Raw genomic sequence first — 6,430 nt, forward strand, 5'->3', positions numbered from 1 at the left:
ATAGAGTCCCTAGAGAGTTAATCTGATAAATACTAGAGAAGAGAAGGGTGCCATGTAAATATGTGGAAATAATTAAAGATATGTATGATGGTGTGGTGACTAGCGTAAAAAAAATGTGGGGGGGAAGGTCACGGTAGCGAGGTCCCCATTACTATTGGGCTACATCAAGGATCAGCCTTAAACCCTTATTTGTTTGTGCTTATCATGGATGATTTAATTAGAGACATACTAGATGAGATTCCTTGGTGTATGCTTTTTTGTTGATGATATTATGTTGGTGGATGAGACAAAAGTAGAGATTAAAGCCAAGGTGGAGTTATGGAGATCAACTTTGGAATCAAATGGTCTTAAGATAAGTAGAACAAAGACAGAGTAAATGGTTGGTAACTTTAGCTATACTATGACGGTTAAGGAGGTGTTCATTATTGATGATATCTGGGCTCTATCGTAAATAACAAATGCAATATAGAGGATGATGTTTCCCAAAGAATTAATTTAGGATGGATGAAGTAGAGAGGTGCGGTGCGACAGAGTACTCTGTGATTAATGTATTCCTTTAAAGCTTAATGAAAATTTTTATAGGACTGTTATATGACCGGCTATGATGTGTGGTGCGGAATGTTGGGCAGTTAAGAAGCATCATATAGATAAACTAAGTGTTGCGGAGATGGATGTGTGGCAAGACTAGGAAGGATGAAGTAAGGAATGATCATATTAGAGCTGAGTTGGGAGTAGCTCCTATATATGAGAGAGTCATTGGAGGTGGCATGGCCATGTTAAACAGAGGCCTTGGGATGCTATGCTCCAGTTTGGAGGAGTGATTTGATTCAGATTAAAGGAACTAAAAGAGCCGGGGGTGGGCCTAAAATAATTTTAAGTGAAGTGGTGAGGAAATACATACTGATATATCTAAATAAAGCTCGCCAATACTAGCGTGACGCGTGGCAGGGCCACAACTGCACGGAGCAGCTCCGATGTGCTGAGCTACACCTGCATGGTACCCGACCGATCCAGAACAAGAAACACAGTTATAAAAGGATGCCATCCTCATGTGGAAGGTGACATCTATCCAAATCCTGATATATCACAGCCAGTTAGCGCTGCAATCCTATAAGGAAACCACGTGTCTCATTGTGTGGCAATATGGAAACTCCTAACACTAATGGACTCCTACCAACTAGAGAAGGACATTCCCAAAAGGACTACACAATAAGATCTCCTACCATGAATAAAAGACTCACTATATGGGACTCTTTATCACCGCCTCTATCTACAGTCCACACTATATACCTAGGTACAGATCACAACAATCATCTTGAATTCTACTAACTTGTTTGCTGCTATCAGAGACCTAACTTAGGCATCGGAGAGTCCCCCACCGGAGAAGACCGGCTCTCCCTTGCTCATTTGATCCTTCTTGCAGGTTCCATCTAGGAGGAATCAACCAGAGGTTTCTGGACGCAACACATACATAGCTTAGGTCTTGTATCTTGTATGACTTCGAACACAGCTGATTGGAGAACAAGGATCCATTTAGCCGACCCCATTTAGTTGGGATAAGGCTATGTTGTTGTTGTTGTTGTGGTTGTATGATTATTATAGATTTCTTCTTACTTTTGGTTGTGGCTCACCCGTACAAAATAAAATCTCTTCTGTATTCAAGAAAAGAAACAGAATGGAAAGGCTAGTAATGAGCGTCAGGGTTATAAGTTCAAGAATTAGAGGATCATCTGCAAGAACATAAGAGTTTATTCTAGGATTGAAAATAAGTGTTAAAGTTCAAGAATTAAGGGTTAAATTCAGGGAGGGATCTAACAACTACTTCATGCAATACTTGCATCACATTATCTTGAGCAAGTATTAGGTGGCATTACACCATCTGAAATTACCATGCTAGGTATTGTGAGAAAACACTATAGCATAATAGCATGAGACTTATTCAGAGATTTTCTGTTTCATTCTTTTTACTTTCTTTAGAAAAGTTCACTATCTCACAAGATTCCACCATTTTGGTCAGATTCTTAGAAGAATTAATCCTGACCTCCTGAAGCATAATAACTACCAAGCACTGATTTCTCCAATGTTTTGGATTCAAATAGCATTTTGAGGTGCAGGTCGCAGCATCACCTCTCAGGTCACAGCTTTCTTCAATTATGGCATTCTTGAAGGCTGCTATTCTGAGCAATCTTGATTGAATGAAGATCTTTACTTGCAGAAATGGAAGCCCAAAAGGATGCACACATGTTTAATTACACAAGATATTTCCAGGAGCAGATTAAAGATTAACCAAGGTCAACCTTCAGTAGTTCCTTGTTGAATCCAGGTGATGACTTGCTGGCAATCCATCCATATGGTTAGCGAGTCTCACATTTGTTCCTTAGCTCGCCGCAGCCCCTGAAGCAAGTCCCAAACTTCCGAATCTTGTGGACTTCCTACAACATCATAATTCATAGCAGCCAAAACAAATTGAGATTTACATATAAAAATAGATGCCCATCCAACAGAACCAGATCTCAGATCATAGCTGCAAAATAGTATCATCCTGCAATAGCTTTGATATCCATCCAAAGTTAAAACGTTAGACTGACATGGAATATCGGAATTAGTAGTAAAATAAAATAGAAGATGAGAATCATAAGTCCATTTATAGATAAGGGATAAGGGAAGGATTAAGCTGGACCCTCTTGAACATAATTGCATTCCTGAATAACTTGATAAAATAGAATGAAATTGCTATAATGGAAATCAGCCGATCGTTATCAGATTTGGATAGCATGGAGTCCAATACTTAAGTAGATTAAATAAAAAAAATTGACGTGGTTCTTATAGACTCAATTCATTAACCCAATAGCCCAGCTGCAAAGATTATTTTAGAAATATCACATGATAAAAATAAATGCTATTCAGACTCATACTCTTTCCACAAAGGGCACAAAGGGGTTCCACAGTAACAAACCTGCACAAACGACACTTAGTTGATTCTACAATTGATTTTTTCAATCATCATCAACAGACTTGGATGATCAATTTCGTTACACTATATAAGAGCTGCATTGGTTGATTCTACGATTGATTTTGTTCAATTTACTGATATAAATTCTGATTTCAATATTTGTCAAAACTTTCGAAATCAGATTCCTTATTGGTTAAAGATTTTTTATTTTATTTATAGATCTTATTAGTTAAAAGATTTGATTTCTGCAGTTAAAAATATAAAGCTAAATTGCTAAAGTAGTGCCAATTTTATTGGTTTTGATGCTATGGAGAAGTCAGTCGTAGCTGTTAGTTCTTTTATAAATAAAGTTACAATGGACTGGAGCACAAGTTCTTCACTAGTGGGGGGGAATGATGTAGGACAGAAATCATGAATTATGCATAGATCTTTCGAGCAGATCTGAGGGCACAAAAAGAAGATTGATATAGATCTTTGTAACCTAGATTTGGCAACCCCTTGCCGAATTCCACGGACAAGGAATCAGCCATGGGTACAGGACTTATTCAAGAAGGATTTGGTTCTCCCAACTATTATCTCATTTTTTGTCACTCTTTAAAAGGGAGGAGGAAAAAGAAGAAACAGGAGTAGGAGGTGGAGGGCATGAGAAAGGAGAAAGAAAGATGAAGATGGAGAAGGAACTGGAGTCTTGGTTTTCATCTCAGTCCCTAATAAAGTTCACTCACTACCACTCCTTTCTCTCTCTCTCTCTAAAACAAGGCGAGCAAAGGCCCATTGACTACAGTAAAAGCCACAGACCTAAGTGATTAAATGAGGATCCTAAGTGAAAATATTGATCCTTTCAAACAAAAGACTAATGGGCCTAAGGTCCACAACTGAACTATTTATTTAAGGACCTTTATTTTAGGATATACTCTGATTAAATTAAATACCCTGTGACGCAGTATTGTTTAGTTTCAGCACTAAAAGTGATAAACCAGGTATTAGGATAGTGATGTAGATCCAAGTCTCCATGACTTGAAGAAGCCCCCTTGATCATAGGGTTTTAGTAGGAGCCTTAGTATAGTTTATTTCAGTTCCATACTTAGTTTTTTTTAGCAGCCGTAAGGACTTAATCCTATTGGATGAGATTGTTTTATTCTTATTGGTTCCTAGGGTATCTTTTATTTCAGCTGTTTTAAGTGATCTAATCCTATTAATTGTTAGGGGATTTGATCCTATTGGTTGTTAGGGAATATTTAAGTTGTTTTAAGTTGTCTTAAGTTATTAAGGGTAGTTAGGTCTTTTCCTTTTAAGTGTTTTAACTTCAAAATTAAACCTCCACGATTTCTGAAGGAGTTTGAATTGCAATCTGATTTGGTCCTTAGGCCCTTATTAATAAGAGATCGTGGGAGAGGCTCCCCCACACAATTTTGATTTGAAAATTTCGTTTGCTATTGCTGCTGCCATGACTGCTAGTGCTTGCTCTTTCAGAGTAATCCTTGTGGGTCATATCGAGGAAGCCTTGTGAGTCATATCAAGGTTGAAGGGCTGGTGGACTCCAGTGACTCCTTGCATGTTGTAGATTGGGAGGTTCAAGCTGCTGCTGTCTTTGAAGGAGTTCTAATCAGTGAATTAATTTTAATTCTCTGCAGATTTCCTTCCTCTTCTTCTTCCTCCAACCTCCCATAATCGATTCCCATTAAACCCTAGAATCCCTTCACAGCCTTATTCTTCCATTAGATTCAGCCCATATTACAGTCACAGCTCCATTAAAAACCTCCCTCCACTCGATCTCAGTTACAGCCCACTCCAACAGTTAAAACCCTTATCCCCTTCATTCCCCATTAAGCCCTAAAACTCCAATTTTTAGATCTTATACTTCCCACCATAAAAAACCAACCAAATTCCAGTCGAATTACCCTTCCACTGTCCGCTACCTTCGATCCAAAGCCCTGCCCCAAAACCTCACTTTAAACCCTAAATTCCATAGTTTTTCTAATTTCTAAAACCCGAAACCCTAACCCCAATTCTGCCGAATTTTCAAACTTATCTAAACCTTGATATTTTTATACCGTAATAACCCCCTAGGTCTGCAGATTAAAACTATATAAGACCCATCCCCAAATTCATAAACCTAACCCTAGTTTTGAGTCAAGTCAGCCTGCTTTGCCCCAATCGGCTGATTAATTTCGGGATTATTATTCACCTGGTCTCTAGTAGGATTGCCTCCTATCTAGAGCTACATTAAATTGGTATCAGAGCCATGGATGAACATGGCAACCCGGTTGTGGACCCCATACTACCACCCCCACTTGATCCCATGGCAGTAATCATGGACATGCTGCAGAAGTTAAATGACAAAGTGACACGATTGGAAGAACAAAGGCAGCTTGTGCCTCTTGTAGACAACTCTCTTTATATAGAGGAGGATAGATTTCAAGTTCATTCTGAAGTTCATGGAACTCTGGGAAGGAATCGACATCACAGAGATCATTCTAGAAGTCATAGAGACCACAGAGATCATTCCAGGAGTCATGGAGATCACAGGGACAGAAGAAGACATGATAGAGGTGGTTACAGAGAAGATAGGGACAGAATTAGAGAAGACCCCCAAAGGCCTAATTTTGAGGAGTACTTGAGGTCCTATTTCACTGCTGATGAAGCCACTAATAAGAGGTATGTTACACAAAAGGTCAAGTTAGAGCTGAAAGAGTTTGATGGAAACCATGATCCTCAAGTATTCTATGACTGGCTTGCTGCCCTGGATGACTATTTGATTGGTATGACTTGCCTGAAGATAGGAAGACGAGATTGGCACGTACCAAGCTGATTGGCCCTGCCCGAGAATGGTGGCGCACTGCAGAGAGGGACATGGAGCTTGATGGCCATGCACCTACTACTTGGGAAGATAGGAGATATGATTTGAGGGAGAAATATTTGCCCAGGCACTATAGAGCTCAGATGCAGAATCAGTTCAACTCCCTACGACAAGGGACTATGACTGTAGCCGAGTACATGCAAAAGTTCGATGCTCTTTCTTCTCGTACTAGCACTAGAGAGGGAACCACCCAGATGTTATCTCGGTTTCGATTGGGATTGAGGTCAGATATTGTTAAAGCTATTGGAGTAGCCGAGTGAGGGACATCAAGGATAGTTTTGAGAAAGCCCTGAAGGCTGAAGAGTTGCTAAATTCCAATAGGAGATCTGATTCCTCTACTGTCAACACCAACAAAGCTTTTCAAGTTCCCAAGTCTACCACCAATGGTTATACTCGAGCTGGACAAACTGCTGCTGGTTCTACTCGATCGGGCTATCATGTTGGTAGTTCTTCTCGCCCTACAGTCCCCCCACGTGCTGAACAAAAGGGTAAAGCTCCCATGGACAGCAATGAACACAACAAGTGTTTACACTGCAATGAGCTTGGGCACTATGCCAAGGAATGCCCACAAAAGCATAAACCTGTTAATGTGGCTGCCAAGGCAGAGGAAACCTCTG

Source organism: Telopea speciosissima, chromosome 4 (assembly GCF_018873765.1).
Source record: "Telopea speciosissima isolate NSW1024214 ecotype Mountain lineage chromosome 4, Tspe_v1, whole genome shotgun sequence".
NCBI classification, from domain to species: Eukaryota; Viridiplantae; Streptophyta; class Magnoliopsida; order Proteales; family Proteaceae; genus Telopea; species Telopea speciosissima.